A 23,768-nucleotide genomic window follows, 5' to 3' on the forward strand; every position below is an offset into this window, starting at 1 on the left:
TGCATCCGGCCCATCCACCTGCTTTATCCACTTCAAAGGCAGCCTCCAGTTGACGCTAGTCCCTTCTCTTCACACAGGCGGTTCCCCTTTGCACCTGCGGGCTGCGCTCCAGCCACGCTCACGCCAGAGGTCTCAAACCCAGAGCCCATCAATGTTGCTTGCCATCCTTAGCACCTGGTGGCTGTAGCCCTTTGCGCCTGGATGCTCACCCGAGAGCCCTTCTCTCTAGGCGGCCACTGCAGCCCCTTCGCTTCACACAGGCGGCTCCCCAGCTAACCCTCGGCGGCTCCTTCTGTCTAACCCAGAGCCCATCAACGTTGCTTGCCATCCTTAGCACCTGGCGGCTGCAGCCCTTTGCGCCTGGATGCTCACCCGAGAGCCCTTCTCTCTAGGCGGCCACTGCAGCCCCTTCGCTTCACACAAGCGGCTCCCCTTCGCTTCACACAGGCGGCTCCCCAGCTAACCCTCGGCGGCTCCTTCTGTCTTCGCCGTTAGCTCTGCACAGCCACCCTAGTGCATCGGCGTCTCCCAGTTGTCATCGCCAGCCTTCGCCTTTCTTTTTTTCTCTTTCGCCAACCTTCTGGCGTATTCCTCAATGTGCTGGCCAATGTGTTGGCAAGCAAGCTAGCCTCCACGTGGCTCCTTACAAGCTGGCCACTTTGATTAGTGTATTTTTTTTATTTTTAAAGCCTCAAGAATGGCCACCATCACCTTGTACATCACATGTGCTTCAGATTCACGTGCGGCACCCACGACCTTCCAAAAGATGACAATTGCCCATGCTCCAAAGGCGGCTCTCTTTCGAATCGGTCGGTGCCCTGCATTTGGCAGCCACCTGCACACCATATTGCAATAAAAAAACTTCCAATCTCAAGCACCTGCTCCCAAAAAAAACAACACGCATGTACTAGCTCACTGCAAAACCATTCAGTCTGTATATTTGCCAGGGCATTCAAGGCAAAGTTTTTTCACACACCATGCATTCCATATGTACACTAGCTCAAAACACCTTTCAGTTTTTTGCCTGACACTTGTCAAGGGGCTAAAGCTGATAAGGTGGACCATAGGATTTGGAATCTTGATAGCATGGGTTTTTAGCCCCCTTTTCTATTCAATCCACTGCCTTTCTTTGTGTAACATCTTTGGCAACGCAAACAAGATGGATTACATACTTGACAACACCTTAACTTTAACTACTTCATTCACTTACATTTTCCCCTCAAAGCTTATTTACTCCACTAAATGCCCCTCCAACTACTTCGTTCTCACTTACTTACATTTTGCTCTCAAGTCCACCAAATGTTATCTTTTTATGTACTAAAGGCTTTCGCAGCAGGGGTTATGCAACTATAAACTCTAAAAATGAGTCTTTCTATGTGAAAAATAGTTGGAATATTTATCGACCTTACATGAGTGTGCTTGCACCTTGAAGGGTACCAACAAAAAGTGTAAGCCCTCCAACGGTACCAACAAAGAGTTTAAGTCCTCCATTTTTAGTGATGGACCATGCCCCTCTATTCTTAATCATCTTAAAACAATTTTTTAGTGTTGGAACTCTACAAGTTAAATTTTCTCTTTCCATTTTTGGATTAGCAAAGAGCTTCTCCTTGCTCTAGTCACCTTCCACCCTTTTCGTGCCATTCTCATTGATGTTCCCAAATCTATTTCCCCTTTAATTGATTTTACCCTCCCTTCTTTCTTTGCCTTTCTTGGTCCTCTTTTAGCCCTTGAAGTTCAATCCCTTAATCCCTCTGACTCCATTGTGTCTTCTTCTAGAGAATGACCTTCTCCCTAGCTTCCCAATAAATCCAGACCCCCTTTCCAAATGTTTAAATCCTTACCCTCCACATTTCCCTTAATCCCTCTGACTCCATTGTGTCTTCTTCTAGAGAATGACCTTCTCCCTAGCTTCCCAATAAATCCAGACCCCCTTTCCAAATGTTTAATTCCTTACCCTCCACATTTCCCATTGCAACCATCAACTCCCCATACAAAAGAACAATCCTTGAATGCTGGGCTTCTTTGACTAGGAATGATGATGAGGACTCTTTAGGTGTCAATTGGAATCACTAAATTGTGCTCAATTTTTTTTTTATAGATGGTCATTATCCTTGGTCCTTATCTTAATAGGCTGAAAAGGAATGCCAAAAACCTCTTTTGCATTGAGATCCAATGATCGTACTTCTTTTAACTCTATCTTGCTACTCTTCTCCCTTGTCCTCAATAATGCTAAACAACTTTCATCCCTATCGGCCTTGCTCCTCCAAGTAGTAAATCCATCCATAGCATTATTGACCTTGATCTCCCGACTCTTGAAGATCAAAGTTCTTTTGAAGTATTCACTTACTCCCTCTTAGACTCTTAAAGCATTTGAGAGTAGGAATTGAAAGGATTTGCCTTCTGTGTTACCTAGACCTTACTCTTCTCTAGGCTTGTTTTACAGCTGATAAGGTGGTCCATAGGATTTTGAGTATTTACAGCATGGGTTCTTTAACTCCCTTTTCTATTAAATCCCGTGCCTTTCTCTATGTAACCTCTTTAGTAAAGAGGCTGAGCAAGGCAAACAAGATGGAGTACATACTTGACAACACATTAAGTCCAACTACTTTGTTCACTTACATTTTCCCCTCAAAGCTCATTTACTCCACCAATGCCCCTCCAACTACTTTGTTGACTTATATTTTTCCCTCAAAGTTCATTGAGTCCACCAAATGTCCCTCCAGCTACTTCATTCACTTAAATTTCCCCTCAAAGCTCATTAACTCCACCAAATGTCCCTCTAGTAAATAAATCTTTTTTTGTACTCAAGGTTTTGGTAGGGGTCATGCCCCTTCAAACTCAAAAAATGAGTCTTTCTATGTGAAAAATAGTTGGGATATTTACTGACCTTACATGAGTGTGCTTGCACCTTTAAGGGTACCAGTAAAAAGTGTAAGTCCTCCAAGGGTACAAACAAAATGTGTAGCTCCTCCATTTTTAATGGATGGACCATGCCCCTGTAGTATATTCTCAATCATCTTGATAGCTTTTTTAGTATTGGAACTCTACAAGCTAAAATTTTATCTTTCCTTATGATGTTGCCACCATTATTTCCCTTTCCATTGACTTTACCCTTTCTTATTTCCTTGCTTTTCCTGGTCTTGCTTTAGCCCTTGAAGTCTAATACCTTAATCCCCTTTGACTCCATTTTGTCTTATTCTAGAAAACGACGACCTTCTCCCTTGCTTCCCAATAAATCCAGACCCCCTTTCCAAATGTTTAAATCCTTGCCCTCCACATTTCCCATTGCAACCATCAACTCTCCATCCAAAGGAACAACCCTTAAATGCTTGACTTCTTTGACTAGGAAAGATGACGAGAAGGACTCTTAAGGTGTCAACTGGAAATCAATGAGTTGTGCTAATTTTTTTTACAGATGGCCATGATCCATGGTCCTTAAAACAACTAGTATTGGACCCGCACGTTGCTGTGGGCAACCAAGGTTCCAAAAAAGAACCGGTTCTCTCTCTATAGCCATTTCTCTCTCTCTCTCTCTCTCTCTCTCACACACACACACACACACACACACACACATACACACACTCCCTCTCTCTTCTCACTGTCCCACACATAGAAGCTCTCTCTCTTCTCACTCTCCCACACATAGAAGCTCTCTCTCTCTCACACACACACACACACACACACACACATACACACACTCCCTCTCTCTTCTCACTGTCCCACACATAGAAGCTCGCTCTCTTCTCACTCTCCCACACATAGAAGCTCTCTCTCACACACACACATACACACACTCCCTCTCTCTTCTCACTGTCCCACACATAGAAGCTCTCTCTCTTCTCACTCTCCCACACATAGAAGCTCTCTCTCTCTCTCTCTCTCTCTCTCTTCTCACTGTCCCACACATAGAAGCTCTCTCTCTTCTCACTCTCCCACACATAGAAGCTCTCTCTCTCTCTCTCTCTCTCTCTCTCTCTCTCTCTCTTACACACGTACTCACAATACTCTCTCTCTCTCTCTCTCTCTCTCTCTCTCTCTCTCACACACACACACACTATGCAAATATTAGTATATAGAATTTTATGTTTTAGATACATATATCTATGCAGACACATACTTATACATACATATATACGTGAATTTAAAAATATAAATACACACAGACATAATTTTAATTAATTTTGATTATTTGATTAAATTTTAATGTATGGAGATGGGTGGTAAGGTGTGCTCACTTTTAAATATATAGATAGATATATTATACACACACAGATATATATTTCTATATATATATATATATGTGTGTGTGTGTGTGTGTGTATACATATACATATATATGTATATACATATACACACACACATATATATATCTGTTTATATGTATGTATAAGTGTAAATAAAAACACATACATGTATACACACATATCTATATATATTTTTAATTTAATTTAATTTTTATTAAAAGATACTTTTTATTCTCTATCTCTCGCTCTCTTTCTCTCTTTACACCTCTCTCTCCAAGCTTGCCCCATCTCACTCTCTCTTAAGCACACACACATAGATGCAAATGTATGCACACACACACACACATATGTACACACTCGCACATGCACTAATGCAAACACACACTCTCTCCTCCCACACAAACTATCTCACACATAGAAACTCTCTTCACACACACTCTCTCACGTAGAAACTCTCTCTCTTACCACAAATCCATGCACACATTCTCTCTCTCTCTCTCTCTCTCTCTCACACACACACACACACACACACACACACACACAAATTAATTAACTAAATTTTAATGGTGGGGATGTGTGGTGAGGTTTGTGCACACACATACACATGCACACCCTCTCTCACACCCTCTCTCTCACATATACACGCACACACTTTCAAATGTTAAAACTCTCTCTCTCTCTCTCTCTCTCTCTCTCTCTCTTTGACACACACACACACACACACACATATACACACCCGCACATGCACTAATGCAAACACACTCCCCCCCCCACACACACACACTCACACATAGACTGCCATGTCTCTCTCTCTCTCTCTCTCTCTCTCTCTCTCTCTCTCTCTCTCTCTCTTAGATACATACACATATATACACACAAACACACACTCTCTTTGTCACGCACGCATGCACACATATGTAAATATATATTATCTATAATATTATGTTTTATTATATTTAGAGACATATATCTATATATACGTGTACATTTATAAAACAAATAAACACATACACATATACTTTTAATTAATATGTAAATATATCCATATACCTATATACACATGTGCATTTACCTATATATACATGTGTATTTATAAAATAAATAAATAAATACACATATATACTTTTAATTAATATTAAATTTTAATACATAGGGATGCATGGTGAGTGTATACGTGGTGTGTATGTTTGTGTTTGTGTGTATCCATGTGCGAGTGTGCATGTACGTGTGTGTGACCATGTGAATATATCCATGTACATCATTTTTTATCTTTGTGTGCATGTGTACATGTACCATGTGCAAATGTGTATGAGTTTACATCTATGTATACATGTTTGTGCACATATTCTTGTATATGTGGGTGTATGTATGTGTATATGTATGTGCTTGTGTGCATGTATGTGTGTGAAAGCTTGAGTGTGTCTGTGTAAGTGTGCATATCTCTGTGTGTGCATGTGCATACATGCATACATGTCTACGTCAACATACATATAAATCTATTTATATATACATGCTTACATATCTATAGATACATACATGCATATTATATGTGTGTTTGTATGTGTTTATCTATGTGTGTGTGTATATATTTATCTGTGTATATATAGGTAAGTATATTCTCACTCACTTACACATGTATATAATATGTGTGTATATATGTGTATTTATCTTGTTGCCATATACATAGACAGTGATGTGTGTGAACACACTTAGGACCGCCGGGGTACTTTTTTCCTCTTTAGGAGGTTTTTTCCCCTGACTTGTATATACACCCATCCTTTTAGGGCTAACTAATCTTTGTACATTGACACAATCTAATACACTTTGTGTTGTGTGCATTCTTGCTTCTTCTTCTTCTCCAAGCTTTGTGTGCTTTCCTGCAACCCTAATTCCAACAATTGGTATCAGAGCAGGCATCGGCTCCCAAGGCTACACCCCCAGTACCCTCCGACTCACGTTCTCCGATTGAGGTGAGCTTTCACGAGCGCTTGCAGGTCCCTATACTCTGCAAATAAGCCCATAGGGCTTGGCGTTCTCAGAATTTGCATATGAGGTCGTTTCGGGCTCCGTTTTTGCATTTCAAGTTTTGCACAGGTGTTTTCGTCATTTTCTGCAGAAATTTCGACAGTGCAGTTTTTTGCAAAAAACAGGCATACGTATTCTATTATGGACCGTGCTACATAGCACGAGTTGTTTTCTGTTCAGTTTTTGCTTCATTACAGGCAGCTTTTGCATCAGTTTCAGTCAGTGGCCATGGCTGATAACAACAATGATGTATTTCCCATGTTGTCTGCTGAAGACAAACTGGATGGAGACAGCAACTACCCACTTTGGGCATACATGATGCAGCATGCTTTGGTTGCAAAAGGAGTGTGGAACATTGTACAGGGTATGGATGTACGTCCAGGTTCTGTGGATGCAGGATCTGTTGAGGATGTTGCAGGTTCTAGTAGCTCTACTGTTGCTGCTGTTTTACCCACTGCTGAACAAGCTCGTTGGGATGGTAAAGATACGCAGGCTCATGCCTTGATTGCACTTTCTATCAAACGTAACATCACCCCACATATTCGTTCAGCTAAAACAGCAAAACAGGCTTGGGATATTCTAGCCGGTTTGTATGCAGGTCGTAACGAGGCAAAAATCGCTTACCTGCGTAAAGAGCTAGAATTGAAGATTATGCAAGAAGATGATGACATGAATGTTTTTCTTGCTGAGATTAAAGATCTCAAAGAACAATTGATTTTTGCAGGTGAGATTATTCCTGATCATTCTCTTGTGCAGACTGTTCTTGATGCTTTACCTGAGACATATCAGACTTTTGCTTCCATGTGGAGACTTGTTATAATGAGGACAGACCTGATGCTGTCAAGTATGATACTTTAGTCAACAAGCTCTTGCAAGAAGCACAGTCCAGGCAAAACAGGGCCAGGCAGCGTGCAGTTGATCAAGCATTTATTGCTGCCCAGCAGAGAAGAAGTGGTAAGGCAGCCCCTTCTACTGTTTCTTCTCCTATTAGTAGGTCTGCAACTTCTTCTCCTTCCATAGGTAGCAACAATAAGTCTGAGAAGGCTCTTGATAAAGGCAAGAAAAAGACCAAGTGCAACTATTGTAAGGCAAATGATCATGTCATTAAGAATTGTCCTAAGCTAAAGGCTAAAGAGGCAAAGAAGAAAGAGTCAAATGCAGCCACAATAGCGGATGCTTCTACAAATGCAGATTCTGCAAATGTTGTGCAGGATACAGAATGGGCGTTTAGCGTGTATTGCCAGTATGACCCATCTGTACATGATGCATGTTTGGCAGTTTCTGTTGACTCTAATGTATGGTATTTTGACAGTGGTGCTACAAAGCACATTACCTCGCATCATGATATGTTCACTTATCTTGAGGCTGTCTCTAATGGGAATACTGTCACATGTGCCAATAATGCTTCTTACCCAGTGAGGCGTTGGTAAAATTATACTTACTGCTGCAAATGGCAGCGCTTTCACACTTTCAGATGCTTTGTATGTGCCAGGGATAAAGAAGAATCTATTGTCTGTCTCTGTGCTTGCTAGACTTGGATTTATAGTCAAATTTGTGGATGACAGATGTACTGTTCATGATTTGACTTCTGGTGATACGATTATTGCATCTGGCACCTTGTTTCGTGGGCTGTATAGGCTCAATTCTTATGACAAGTGTGTGGAAGATTCAGTAAATGCAGTTTCTGATGAAAAGACAGTTTCAGATGCAAAACTATGGCATGCTCGTTTTGGTCATCTGAACTTTGCTAGTTTGCTGCGTTTGCAGAAATTTGATATGGTTGCTTCATTGTCCCCTCTTGAGGCACCATTGAAACATGTTTGTGAAGGCTGTATTTTGGGCAAAATGCAGCATTCTGTGTTTCCAAAGGATGGTTCTGTGCGGGCCACTCGCAAATTGCAACTTGTACATAGTGATGTATGTGGGCCTATGCAAACTCCGTCATTTGGTAAACACTTATACTTTGTGACTTTCATTGATGATTACTCAAGGCATGCATGGGTATATCCACTGAAGGCAAAGTCTAAAGTGTTTTTGTGCTTCAAACAGTTTTTTCTTATGGTTGAAAATGTATCCAATTGTATTGTGGGCACCCTCCGTTCTGATCGAGGGGGGGAGTACTTGTCTAAAGAGTTTGATGCATTTCTGGCTAGTCGTGGGATAAAACACCAATGTACAGTGCCGTATACCCCTCAGCAAAATGGTGTTGCTGAGAGGAAAAACAGGTCACTTATGGAGATGGCACGATGTATGGTCAAGAGCCAAGCTTTACCACATGCATTTTGGCTTGAGGCTGTCATGTGTGCTGCATATGTACTCAACAGGTGTCCCACTAAGGCCTTGCAGTCTATTACTCCATACAAAGCTTGGCATGGCAGGAAGCCTTCTATTGGTCACTTGCGTGTCTTTGGTTGCTTGGCCTATGCTTTAGTGCCTGTGCAACAACACAAAAAATTAGATAATAAGACTGTCAAATGCATTTTTGTTGGCTACAGTGCTGAGAGCAAGGGTTACAGATTGTATCATCCGCAGTCAAAGCGTATCTTGATTAGTCGAGATGTTGTTTTTGTGGAAGATGCTGTGCAGCCTTTGTTATCATGTACCAAAGAGACAGGTGTGAGCTCACGAGATGTATTTGATACGTTGTTGCCTCTGTTTACAGGTGGGAATTCAAATGTAAGTCCTAATGAGGTAAATATTCAACCTATGCAGATATCAAACGACATCATAGATCATCCCATTTTTGATGCAGATTTACAGGATGTAATTTCTGAGGATAGGACTGAAAATGAGCAGGCTAGAGGTATGCCTAAATGGCTGGTGCAAACCTTGCGTGATAGTAAAATTGATGCACTTATATGTAGTCGTACTCGTTCAAGTTTTCAGCATGCCTTTTATGCATCAGATTGTTATGCTTTGGCTGTGTCTAGTATGTGTGAAGAGGAAGAACCTCTTTCATTTGATGAGGCACAAAAATCAAAAAATTGGTTGGTTGCAATGCAAAGTGAATATGATGCTATAATGAAGAATGGTACATGGTCTTTATGTGATTTGCCTATTGGTAAAAAGGCCATTGGATGTAAGTGGGTTTTTAAGTTGAAACGAAAGCCACATGGCAGTGTTGATCGCTATAAGGCTAGACTTGTTTTGCAAAGGGTTATGCTCAAGAAAAGGGCATTGATTTTGATGAGACCTTTGCTTCCACTTGTCGTATGACTACCATTCGTAGCATTTGTGCATTGGCAGCTCATAATGGTTGGAATGTACATCAGCTGGACATAAAGACTGCGTTCTTGAATGGAGATTTGCATGAGGAGGTGTATGTATCGCACCCTCGTGGTTTTGTTCAAAGAGGGCAGGAAAACAAAGTGTGCAAGTTGAAAAAGGCTTTATATGGTTTAAAGCAAGCTCCACGAGCTTGGTATGAAAAGATACATGCATATTTGACTGCACATGGATTTCAAAATAGTCCAACAGAAAGCACTTTGTATGTTAAACGTGTGGATGGTGTACATCTAATCATTGCTCTCTATGTGGATGACATGCTACTCACAGGACCAAATGAGAGTCACATTGCTGATTTTAAGACTGATTTGAATGCCTCTTTTGAGATGTCAGATTTGGGACATTTGCATCATTATTTGGGGATACAATTTAAGCAGTGTGATGGAGGTATTGCTTTGTGTCAGATAAAGTATATTGAGACATTGTTGCGGAGATTTGACCTTGAAGACTGCAAGCCTATTGCTACTCCAATGGAGACAGGTTTGAAGTTGAGTCTTCATGATGCTGGAGATCACTTTGATGTCACACTCTATCAGACAGCTGTTGGTTGCCTCATTTATGTATGCATTACGAGGCCGGACATTCAGTTTGCAGTCTCACAGGTGAGCAGGTTTATGCATAGCCCAGGGTCTCAGCATTGAAAGGCAGTTAAATGCATCTTTCGCTACTTGAGTGGCACCATACATCTTGGGTTGTTTTATCCCAAGGGAGAATCGTTGCCACCAGATTTACATGCCTTTTCGGACTCAGATTGGGCTGGTTGCTATGACACAAGAGTGTCCACAAGTGGTTTTTGTTTCATGCTCGGTAGCTCATGCATATCTTGGTTGAGCAAGAAGCAACCTGCTGTGGCCACTTCTAGTTGTGAAGCTGAGTACAGGGCAGCTTTCACAGCTACAGTTGAGTGTGTGTGGCTCAGACGGCTTATGGCTGATTTGGGTGTTGGACAGGAGTCTGCCACCTCCATCTACACTGACAGTCAGAGCGCATTGGCAGTTTGCGAGAAACCTAGTTTTTCATGCTCGCACAAACACATTGAGGTGCATTATCACTATGTCAGGGAGAGACTCTCAGCAAGAGAGATCAGCTTGGCCTATGTGCCAACACAGGACAACCTCGCCGATCTTTTCACAAAGGCGCTTCCTCTCGTGAGAAGTTCGAAGCTTTCCGCAAAGCTTTGGGCTTGCTCCCCTTTGTGGATTGATCTACTTCGAGCATGGCACTCCCCTATACATGAGTGCCAGCTCTCGTTCACACCATCACTCCTCCTAGGGGGGATTTGTTGCCATATACATAAGCAGTGATGTGTGTGAACACACTTAGGACTGTCGGGGTACCTTTTCCCTCTTTAGGAGGTTTTTTTCCCCGACTTGTATATACGCCCATCCTTCTAGGGTTAACTTATCTTTGTACATTGACACAATCTAATACACTTTGTGTTGTGTGCATTCTTGCTTCTTCTTCTCCAAGCTTTGTGTGCTTTCCTGCAACCCTAATTCCAACATATCTATGTATGTATAAGTAGGTATATTCTCTCTTACACATGCATATAATATAATACTAGAAGATATGTTTGTGTGTGCGTGTGTGTGGAGGAGGGAGAAGGGGTGGACAATTCACTTTCTAATGTATTATATATATATATATATATAAAAGAAACTCATTCAATGAGTAAATGACTTGATGGTGATAATTGATTGGTGAGCCCTAATGTATCTAGGCATGTGGGAAAGAAACCTCCAAAGACTGTCTTCTCTTCTCCTTTCTTCTTTTCAAAAGTTCTCTCTCTCCTTTGTCCACGTAAAGGCTAGGTTTAGAGAGTAGACACCCTTGCTTTATCGTACAGATATAGATGTATGTTCATATGTACGTGTATATGTGTGTGAGTGTGTGCATGTACACATGCAAATGTATATGCATGTGTGTCTATGTATACATGTGTGTCGGAGTGTGTATGTGTGTATTTGTTTGTGCTTATGTACGTGCATATGCATGTATGTGTATGCAAGCTTGAGTGATGTGTGTGTAAGTGTACATATTTTTGAGTGTGTACATGTGTCCATGCATGCGTGTGTGTGTTTGTGCAAGTGAGTGTACATGTACATGTATGCATATACAAACATGCATATGTTTATGTAGGTGAGTATGTGTATACATGTATGTATGTGTGAGCAAGTGTGTATGTACTCTATGTGGTGTACATGACATGTGTATACACATGTTTTATGTGTATAAGTGTGTATGTGTGTATGTTCATGTGTGCATGTATGCATGTACATTCATGTGAATGCATGTGTACATACGTGTGTGTATGTCTCTCACAGAGACACACTCAAGCTCCCACGCATGCGCATACAAACATCCTCACATACACACATATACACATGCACCCGTCCTCTCTCTCTCACACACATGCACACCTCTCTCTCTCTCTCTAATGCATACACATGCACATGTACTCTCTTCTCATGCCCCCTCACACACGCATAGAAACTCTCTCTTTCTCTCTCTCTCTCTCTCTCTCTCTCTCTCTCCCCCCTCTCCCACACGCACACACATACTTGCACGCTCATCTGTGTGACTATGTGTATATACACGTGTCTGTGATTATGTAATGTCGACTTTATGCCTGCATACATCGTGCAAGTGTCGTGATTGTGCGCACGTACTAGTGTGTATGTGCATGTGTCTGTGTGTATGATGTGAGTGTGTATGCTTGTGTTTGTGTGTCCATGTGCGAGTGTGTAAGCATGTAAATATGTTTGTGTCTATGTGCATGTACAAGTGCAAATGCGTATGAGCATGCATCTATGTATACATGTGTGCATGCATACATGGATGTGTATGTGGGTGTGCACACGTGTACTTATGTATGTGAGTTAGTGTATATGTGCGTGCATATGCATGTATGTGTGTGAAGCTCCAGTGTGTGTGTGTTCATGTGTGTGCATGAATACATGTACGTTCATGTGTGTGCATGTATGCATACGTGTGTGTGTGTGTCTCAGAGAGACAATCTCCCATGCACGTACACGCAAATATCCTATCTTCTCACATGCACGCACATACACGTGCAATATACCCCCCTCTTCCTCTCTCTCTCTCACACACACACACCTCTCTTATGCATACACATACACATGCACTCTCTTCACACGCCCTCACACACACATTCTCTCTCTCTCTCTCTCTCTCTCTCTCTCTCTCTCTCTTCCACATATATGCACACACTTGCATGTATATGTGTGATTATGTGTGCACATATATACATGTGTGTGATTGTGTAATGTCGACTTCATGCGCCGTGCATGTGTCTTGATTGTGTGTATGGCTAGTGTATGTACGTGGTGTGTATATTTGTGATTGTGAGTATCCATGTACGAGTGTGTGCATATACGTGTGTGAGCATGTAAATATGTCTGTGTGTCATCTTTGTGTCTGTGTGTGAACGTGCACATGTAGCATGTGTGAATGTGTATGCGTTTCCATCTATGTATACATGTGTGCATGCATGTACTTGTGTATGTATGTGCTTGTATGCATATATACACATGTATGTGTATGTGCAAGCTTGTGTGTGTAAGTGTGCATATCTCTATGTGTGCATGTGTCCATGCATGCGAGTGTATGTGTGTGTTTGTGTGTCTATCATGTGCACGTGTGTGCGTATCATGTTTATGTGTGCGCATATCATGTGCGTGTGCCTATGTGATGTGCACGTGTATATAGATCTATTTATATATACATGCTTACATACCTATATATACATACATACATAATATATATATGTGTGTATATGTATTTATCTATATATGTATAGTTATGTATATTCTCTTACACATGCACATAATATAATATTAGAAGATATATGTGTGTGTGTGTGTGTGTGTGTGTGTGGAGGGAGGGATTGCTATCTAATGTATGATATATATATATAGATATATATATATATATATATATATATATATATATATATATATATATATATACCTATAGATACATACATAATATATGTGTGTGTATGTATGTATTTATCTATGTATGCATTGGTTTTTCATATTCTCTCTTACACATGTACATAATATAATATTAGAAGATATATATATGTGTGTGTATGTGGAAGGGTGGGCAATTTGCTTTCTAATGTATGTATTATATATATATATATATATATATATATATATATATATATATAAGAAACTCATTCAATGAGCAAATGACTTGATGGTGACAATTAATTATGAGCCCCAATGCATCTGGGCATGTGAGAAAGAAACCCCCAAAGAGTGTCTTCTCTTCTCCTTTCTCCTTTTCGAAAATTCTCCCTCTTCTTTCTCCATGTAAAAAGGTAGACACCCTTGCTTTATCTTTGTATAGATGTTCTTTTTCATTTACATTCCAAAAAGAAATGCATTAAGAAAGGTATCCATTTAGCCTTTAAAAATAAATCTTTTGATGTCTGTAGGCATCATAAATTGTTGACATGTACCAATCGTTCATAAATAACCGAACAATATCTAGGAGTTTTTTGACTAAATCATATACTTAATGAGTCAAAGTCCTAGTATGTCAACCATTTAACACTTTCTTGTCCTCAAACAAGTCATATAATTGCCACTATCTATATATACACGAGATTTCGCTTCCTTTGAGAGCTTAATGGTCGTTTGACCCTCCATTTTTTCATCATAAATACTTTAGAGAAAAAAATTCTGAAGGGCTTGATCATATTTTCTGTCTTTCCATTAACCCAATCAAGGCACTTAATGACCTTGAAAGAGGGTTTTCAGAGCTTTGTGGCTTACTTAAGATATCATACCTAGACATGATATATCAACCAAGATGTCTTCTTTAGGAATTTTCCCAACTTGTTATAATATTCTTCAACTTTAAAGATATAAATTTGACTCACTAAGTTAAGTGGGCTCTAAAATTTATGTATGACTACGGCTTAGATAAATCATCTCAAAGCCCCATTATTTATGGGAGAAATGGCTCTCTCAAGAATGGACAACCTTGAATTTGAAGCTTTGTCCTTACAACCCTCCACTATTTCATTTCATAGGAACTTTCCCAACTTGTTATAATATTCTTCTACTTAGAAAGATAATCTGATTGATGAACTTAAGTGGGCTCTGTATGACTATGGCTTAGATAAATCATCTCACATCCCTGTTATTTATGAGAGAAATAGCCCTCTCAAGAATGAACCTGGAATTTGAAGCTTTGTTCTTATCCCCCTCCACTATTTCATTAGTAATACTATGCTCTATAGAAAATGAGTTACTTCCAGCTACAACACCTCATGGATATGTTTAAAGCCTTTAAAATTTCATTTAGATGGCTGACTAATGGCCACAAAACTGTATGTTTTCAAATCTCACCTATACCATTTCATAAAGCCTCCACCGTAACATACTCTAAAAAAGCTGTAACTAGTTTATAAGACCTTTTTACATCTTGGTGTCAAATCTAGACTTAGGCAATATCCCTAATGAAAACTTTCCATCTAAGTAGCAATATACCCACCACCGTGAACTGGTGAATGTAATCTCCATTAGCACCATATTATTATATTCATAATATGATGTTTTTATGACGTAAAGGCCATGGCTGAATCATAGAGGTTTAGACTTGTTTGAATTATCTGTAATCTCATTGATTATGTTTTTAACAATTTGAAGGCACTAGGTATGTCAGTAAAGTTCTTGGTTATATGTGTCGACATGAAGGCACATACTCCTCTTCTGATGCGCAACTCACATTTTACTTCTCATGTACAAATCTACCAAATGAACTCTTTTTCTATTAACTTTACTAGCCTTACTATGTTGCATATGGTCAACATCTTTAGTTCAATTACGAATACTACCCATTACTGATCATCACTCATACCTCTCAATTTTTGTCTGACATGTTATGATTAATAACAAGATAAATATTCAAGCTTTAACATTCTCACATGTGGTATATTACACAATTGGGCATGAAATACACAACACAAATATCCTCTAATCTCAAAGAAGTGTGTGACTTTTATGGCATTCGTTTCACTCACAACTATGTCGGATGTCTTTTTTTCTAAAAGAATCTTGTTTAAGTGTGACAACTATGACGTGGTAAGTCACTATGAAATCTACTTTCTCAAGTATCTGTTGATACTAATACAAATTTTGTTTGTTTAACAGATATGTCCCTTCCCGGAGTTGTTTATTTTACAAGTTGTTTAAAGATAACTGCAATACTACCCTTCTTTCAATTCATGGAGTCCTATGTCGTTTGTATTCCTCTTCTTAATACAAATGAATGCTTTGTGTTTTGCATGTCCACAGAGTCGTGCCCGCCGTTGATGGTCTCTACATCTCTCTCTCTCTCTCTCTCTCTCTCTCTCTCTCATTTGCTATAGCTTTCTCTATTCCAACCCAGCCGACCCTTTGGATGGTCTCTTTTATGCGTGTTAGCCAGTTAACATTGTCTCTTGGCCATTGTTTTCTCTCTCTCTCTCTCTCTCTCTCAAGGAGCCATACGCGATCGAAAGCAAGCTCATGGCCATTTGCTTGCTATAGAGGTACACTAGGGGACTACGTGGCAGATATCAAATCAAGGTCTTCTTGCTTGCGATAGCGATGGAGGTGGTGGATGCGACTGCATACCTAGGCACGTGCATGTAAGGTTAATAAATCAGACAATTTTCTCCATAAGATTTTTTTTTTTTCATGTTTCTTTAAAAATACCTATGGAGGCAGTTTTATGATCGGTGCAGCGGGAGGATTCCTAGGATAGCAAGTGTGTGTCTTTGTCGTGTGGTGAGAGGAATGCTACGGAGCTCGTCGAATGCTACGCTTTCTGGTGGTCTGCCCCGACTGTCTGTCTGCATGTCAGTCCTCCAATTCTGCCTCATGCTCGTGTCCCTTGCTCTTGCTATTTCCCCCTCTCACCTCCTCTTCCTGGCATGCTTGTGCGTACGTGTGTGTGCACACACGCATTTGCTTGCCTTCTTGCTATCCGTTTGTGCGTTGCTTTTTTCCCCTGATCTTAGTCCTTCGCCTGTGTGCTATAGTCGTCTCTCTTTGGTTCCTGTTTTCTTCTTTGCTCGCCTCTCTCTTCTTCTTTCCTTCTGTCTCCGAGTTAGAACTTGTACTGGGTTACAATGATCCAATTTGTTGTTGGCTTGTGGTGCAATGTATGATTGCAGTGCAACGTATGATTGCAGGAGAGCTGTATGAATTTGCAAGTGTTTATGCATCCCAAACCTCAGCATACAGAGTTGCAATGTGGCGTTCTTTACAAACATATTCATCAATTTCAAATGCTTTTATTAGAGGGGATTTCAATAATTCACCAGACTTTCATGGTAACACCTCTGATAGCTCACATGATGTGTTTTGAAAAGCAAGATTGATAGCCCACATGATGTGTTTTGAAAAGCACAATTGATAGCTCTCACATGACATGTTTTGAAAAGCAAGATTGGACTCAGACAATGAATTCTACAAGCTGAAAATTATCTTTGCCATAATAATGAACGTAAGCTTAATAAATGGCAGACTAGGACGGAACAACCATTACTTCATAAAGGATGCTCGTCAAAATCTTTTTTCAAAGGCTTGCATACGTCAAAAACAATGAGTCAAAACAACATATGGTACTTGGACATGCACAAAAACTCAGCTTGTGAATGCTTGCCATGAATACTTTTCTCACATTTTCGCTGCCTCGCTCCCACTTTTGAGGGAGGCTCTTGAAGCGTGAGAACTTCTCTTATAACAAGTTATGCCTGTCATCACATGACAAGGTTGGGATGGCTTGACTATGGAGTTCTTCCAAATGCTTTAGAATATTTTGAAATCGCTACTTTTACTTATGGTAAATCAATGCTGGAATGTTGGACAGTTGCCACGCTCATGGAAACAAGGCCTGTTGAAATTACTGTCCAAAAAACAGCTCTATGAAGTTGTATCTGATTGGCATCCTATCTCTTTAATTCCTATCATATAAATTTGTCAACAAGATGTTTGTCAATAGGATACAGGGTGTTCTACATGCAACTTTGCATCCAGCCTAGTATAGATTTGTCCCTAGAAGACAAATTACAAACAATATAGCAAATGCATATATGAGCATTGAATATGCCAAGTAGGCATATGTCCACTTTTATCTTCTGCACCTATCTTGGTCGCAACAACGGAATGCCTCTAGAAGACCAAAGCGGATAGAAAAGGATTACGTTTACCAAGGCAAGAGCTCATATGTTCACCTAAAATGCATGGCGGGCTCAATGTCCTTAATATTCATTATCATATATAAGCAAGGAAGGCCACTCTCCTACCTGCATTTACAGAGCAAGTCAAGCCATGAGCACACATGTTGGGAGCTGTGTGCACTAACATGCAAAAAGAGAAATATGGATATTGGATTATCAATTATAATGATATAGTCTTTGGGCGTTTCATTGGTCGTATTCCAAGCTCTTTGTATTCGACCGCTCTCATTCAAGATTGGCAAGGTATATTGTCATTTACAATGGTCTAGGAAGCCTTTGAAGCTAGATAACCCAATGTTGTTGCAAAGTAATCATTGGAGCAAGGTATTTGATCGACTGCTTGCTTTGTCTCAACCAAGAAAGGCATACAATTTGTGTACATGGGGGATTCGTTAAGTACATGACATCCTGGCTGAAAATGGATATGTTTTCACCTTTCCACGTGCAGTTAAACAATGTAATTTGGGGATGCATGACATGCTAATCTAGAGGGTCATTGCTACCGTTTCAACCAATCCCAATGCTTGAGGAGACAGAGACATCAAGATTGGTGTTTTGATAGGCAACTTACATGATATACTCCTATGGCTTTTGCCCAATTGTCTATGGCCAAGGCTTACAAGTTACTCTTACCGCGCCCATGGATTCAAGATCATGCAAATCGCCTCTAGCATGTCAAAATCTCTTGCTTTGTGGAAAGTTGCATTGAAAAGAATTTGGAAGAGTGGATTGCAGCAATGACTGTTTCTATGGAGATGTCTGGCTGGGGTATTCCCAATGGGATCTCCTTTGGCACGAAGGCATATTACTAGTGCATCTTGTAGGCAATGTTCTCCTCCTATAGAGGCAATGCCTCACCTTCTTTGGTATTGCTCTCACTCTCAAGATTTTTGGTTGCCTTGGAAGCATTTCAAGCGAATGTTCTGGCTTTTTGGTTGCCTTTCTCCTTCTCTACCATATTATATAGACTTCCTTGATTGGACTAGATTCTAGGCATTGTGGACCATCTACCATGCTCGGAATCAATAGCTCTTCTTTGGAGATTTTGTTCAGTTCATTGCTTACTTCCCAAAGAGCCCTTTTACAAGCAACTAGAAGTGTTTTCACACTGTTTTTGAACTGAGTAGTAGATGCCCCACTTTGGGATGTACAATTGTTTTTTCTAGAGTGAGAAAGTCGTTTCACTAAAAAAAGTTTGTGGGGTTGGTTAGGGGGGTCAAAAGTGCTCATGAGACCAATGATATCCAATGTGAAACATTTGACTGATATAAGCAACGCATAGACTGTAAATGCACGAAACGCTTCTAGGAAAAAGTAGTCTTCTACACAATGAATTTTCCCCATCCTCACAAAAAAATGGTTGCCTCTTATTATCCAGATGTTTTATTGGTGCGTCTCACATAGGACCTCTTCACGCAAGCAATTATTATTATCCCGCTGTGTAAAAACTGCGCGTTAAAAATACAAGCCAGAAGCAATCTCATGTATGTCCCTCATGCTTGTGCAATGACTCTACGTCTCCTAGAAGTGCCAGTGCAAAACTCGAAATTCCTAGGCGGAAAGTCCTCCACTCCCTCCTCTATCCACCTACCGGACGCTTCTACAATGTTCATAGTAATATCATTCATGTCCGACTTCCCGACCAGTATAAGTGTTACTTTGCGCCTCCTTTACTAGCAGGTGTATTGAGCCCAGGTGAGCATATTCATTTCTCATCATCGTTGCTCTCAGGATTACCTCAGAGGCACCAGGATCGTGTTCGTGGGGTACAATCTGGCCTGCCTTTACCACAAGTCGTGTGCTTCCAGTTAGCAACGTGATGGCACCGTAGCCCCATTTGTCCTGTCTCGGATTGTCCCCAAACTTTCTTTGCTACCACCACAAGTAAGCTTAACTTCCACGCACGCTGAGCTCTACACATGCTCAACTTGCTGTTGTTTGCTCAGAGCATCATCAGTTGTAGCCACGATCAAAATATTGCCTCACCTTTTCTTACCCATAGATGGGCTCTAGTGTACTAGAACAAATCCACTCTTCGAACGGAGCTTCTGTTAGGGGACGCGTTGATGCCACATGGCTAGATTTGTCACGCCAACTAAATTCAGGTCTTCAATACAGCAGCCGTGGGATAGACTGTGTGGGAAGCAAGGTGGCACACAGACCAGGTCCTAGGACCATAGAGCAACTTATAAATAACTGCGACACATCTTTGGAATGTGGCCCCACGAACCAACAAAATCGGGGCACGGGACATTTGCCTTGGACCCACAGACTCGTTCAAGTTGGGGTAGAGGTAAAAGGGGACGTGCCATACTAGCAATGAGTGGCAGTGTCCAAGACAAGAAGTGGACGAGAGCTGTCTAAACTGAGACATGAGTCTTGGCAGCCAACACTAAGGGAGAGTAATACATATTAGGGGGGGCCGTTCTCATAAGTTGGTCGTGGCATGTCGTACACTTTTGTTTTCCATTAATGGAATCTACATATTACAAAGCTCTGAAGTCAATGTGTTAAAACAAAACACTTGCATGTTACAAAATCGGAGATTACACAACTAAACTAAATTTAATGACTGCATTTCTTGTTGAGTCTCGCCTCTAGCAAAACCAATCAATGGCATTTGGGTGCTAAGAGGCAACTAGCCATCTCAATGTCACAAGGAGGGTGACATGTGGAAGCTAACAAGCGGCTGGCCATTGAGTTGCTCTACTTGTGCTCTTGTGCAGCATAAAGAAAGGAGGTTGACCCATCTGTGTAGAGGGAGGAACTACATCGGAGAATACTAAGTAAGACCAAGAGAAGCTGGAGAAAGGCAAGGGGTCTTGATTCCAAACCTTCTTAAAGGCCAGCCCCTTGATCTGAAATCAAGTGGTTGTGATGCTCTTCCACATAAAGAAGAGTGTTAACAAAAGCTGATCAGATAAGACGGTAAGTGAAGTCGTTTTTTCAGGCTGCAGTGTCCCGGCGAGTGTTGGCTCCCTTTGCTCTTCACCCCTTCAAGAGGACTCCATGGCAGCCAACTTATTTTTTGAAGCAGACCTCCAGCTCTTGGCATCAACTGCCTCCCTCCCCGTGCCCTCTTCATTGCCGTCCAGTGCGTGGTCAGATTTGCGGGGGTGGGTCCCCCCCACATGCTTGCAAAGTTTGGTCCTCATCGGAGCATGTTTAGGTACGATGGTATGAAGAAGGCCCGGATTTTCCATGGCCTCTTAAGCACCAAGAGACTTGAAAAATCCGCACTGGGCGCTAATTACCAATCCAAACATGCTCCGATTGTGACCAAACTTTGCAAGCATGTGGGAGTGGGTCACTTCCACATGCTTGCAAAGTTTGGTCCCCATCAAAGCATGTTTGGGTACGATGGTATGGGGAAGGCCCGGATTTTCCATGGCCTCTTAAGCACCAAGAGACTTGAAAAATCCGTTTTGCTTTAGGCAGCCCTTGTTAGCGAGTCTGGCAAAATCATGGATATTCATTTTCTTGGGTATGGCTACACCCAAGTGGAGTTTGATTATTTTGAAGCGGCTGACAGGGTGCTACAATGGAGTACTATCGTGATATGCACAACTTAGGGCGGTCTTTAATTTTTCTCCGCTGAAACAAGATCCTTCTATTAGTTAACAAAAGACAACCTTCAAAGGCTAAGTACAAACTTGCCTCCAAGTACGGAGCGAGGATCAAAGAACGAAGAAAAAGGGGACTTCTCCTCTGGCTAGCTGCTCTATGAGGAGAAGGCTATCTCATACAATGGGTTGGGGGTGGGAGGGGGAGATAACCATACAGATGGTCTGTACTGTGCCAACTGGGCTCATCACCATCTATGAGAAAAGGACCCAGTCGCCAGAGCCTTGGGAAGGCTTCCCGATGCTTCTGCATACGGTCAAAGCAACCCTGAAGCTTCCCTGACTGGCTGCGGAGGGTATGAATGATGTCCATCCAGATGCTCCAAATGGACTTTGCAGATAGAGTGTGGGTGCCTTTGATGGCTTCGCTGCATCGAGCTCTCCAGATGTGCCATGTGGCTATGTTGCTACCAAGGTGGTTCCAAACGTAGTGAACGATACGTTTAGTACGTTTGAAAAACGTACTGAAAAGATTCCAAATGTAGTGAATGTTGCCCCTGATATACATGTACACAATTTATAGTTTACTTATAAACTTTTGAAATATGAAGTTTGAAGATTCATCATGAACATTAAAGCACTTACTAATACTATACAACCTTTAATTTCAATTTTGCACAACTTACAACTTACAAGTCACAAGTGACAATGACAAATGCAAATATCAAATAAAATAATTAAACAACGAACATAAATGAAAGTGAGATGGATCATGGATAAATCATAAATCCGAAATCATAAGACTATAGACATATGTCATACATGATACTACAGATAATATGATCTCAATTCTGATTCCTAGAGGCTAGGCACCTGAGTCCCTCAAACTAAGAGGCTGGGCCTGACAAACAAAGCAAAGTCTAGACTAGTCACCCAAAAAAAAATAGTAACTATAAACTATAATAGCAACTAGCTACTCATCTAAACCAGATGACGACTCTAAAGAAACATCTCCATCCGTCAACATGTTGCCATCTGAGTCATAGTCAAGCTCTCTGACCACCGGCGCTGTAGAAATGGCGTTACTCCTATCCATGGGCCCCTCATCTAAGAGATCATCATCATCATCATCATGTGACTTACGCTGTTGAGCTATCTGAGCACGACCTCGTCCACCACGACAGCCCTGACCACCTAGACTGCTAGTAGAAGCTTCATGAGCATCTACAATGCTCATAGCTCGTGATCGAGCACGTGTAACCCTCCGATCTATGCTCTCAAGCTCTTTGTGGAGCGCTCGGTATATCTCCTCCTGCTCGTCTCGCAACCGGTCCTCCTGAAGCTGAGCCTCCGCATCACTAGTATGAGCAAGAAGCCTATCGAAGATAAAGGGATCCACCTGCCACATGTGACATGGCACATAACACATATCAAGAGTCAACACTCAATGCTCAATGCTCATGAGCATTCATTAGGACTCAAGATTCAATGCTCATGAGGTTACACATATAAGTTTAATAATAAACATTTCGAGTTAGCAAGTAATTTACCTCCTTCACACCAGTGGCTGTCTTGAGTGTGCGCAAAAGACAGAGGTTGGATCGACAAAACACCAACCTCTCTAACTGCTGAGTACTCAAGCGATTACGGATCTTGGTGTGCACAAGAGATTATGCACTCCAATTCCGTTCGCATGCACTAGCAGAGCAACTTTGCACATGCCACATAGCACTGGCAAATGTCAAAAGACAAGATTACACATTGGCTGCATTGTACAAACTAAGAACTTTAAAGTTACAAACCTGAGATAGCAATCTAAAGGCCACTTTCTGGACAGTTTTGACCTGGTATCCATGGATGTCCCAACACGTAAGTGATTTTGCCTGCCCTTGAACTGCTGAGGCACTCAACTTGCCAAAGGCAACTCCCACCCGATTGCGGTAGCTGACCCACTCCTTATCGAAGGTCACCATGTCATCGTAGCTAAGCACTTGAGACACATAAGCATCCTTGAGCAAATTGAGATGCGTGTCTGTTTGGAGCTCGACCTTCTTGAACATCGGATGGAGTAATGCTGCAATCCCATGAATGGGACGACGCATGAAAGTCCATCACGAGTGAACAATGGCCATCACCTCGCCACGTCTGACATTCCAAATTTCAAAATAGATATCCAATAGTAAGTACATCATATAACCAAAATTACAACATGTAACCATATTACATAATAGATATTAGATATACCTGTAGGAGCGATAGTCGACGAGGTGACTAATAACACCATCTCTCTCATTCGATGAAAATGATGATAGAGGAGCCCAATGTAGAGCCCTCCATGTTGCTGAATCGGATGAAGACATACAAGGGCGAGAAGCTTTGCTAAGCTCT

At 41.2% G+C, this 23,768-nt stretch overlaps 1 long non-coding RNA gene across 1 annotated transcript; it reads right to left on the reverse strand.

Moving 5' to 3' along the window:
* Positions 1–22,013: 22,013 nt before the first annotated feature.
* Positions 22,014–23,491, reverse strand: LOC147608365 (uncharacterized). Its single transcript, XR_015264519.1, has 2 exons — positions 22,931–23,491; positions 22,014–22,779 (listed from the first exon to the last, which is right to left on the reverse strand). It is a non-coding gene; the product is annotated as an uncharacterized LOC147608365 (long non-coding RNA).
* Between the last annotated feature and the right edge of the window lie 277 nt (positions 23,492–23,768).

Source organism: Cibotium barometz, chromosome 53 (assembly GCF_041138505.1).
Source record: "Cibotium barometz isolate CiBa-2024 chromosome 53, ASM4113850v1, whole genome shotgun sequence".
Classification (NCBI taxonomy): Eukaryota; Viridiplantae; Streptophyta; class Polypodiopsida; order Cyatheales; family Cibotiaceae; genus Cibotium; species Cibotium barometz.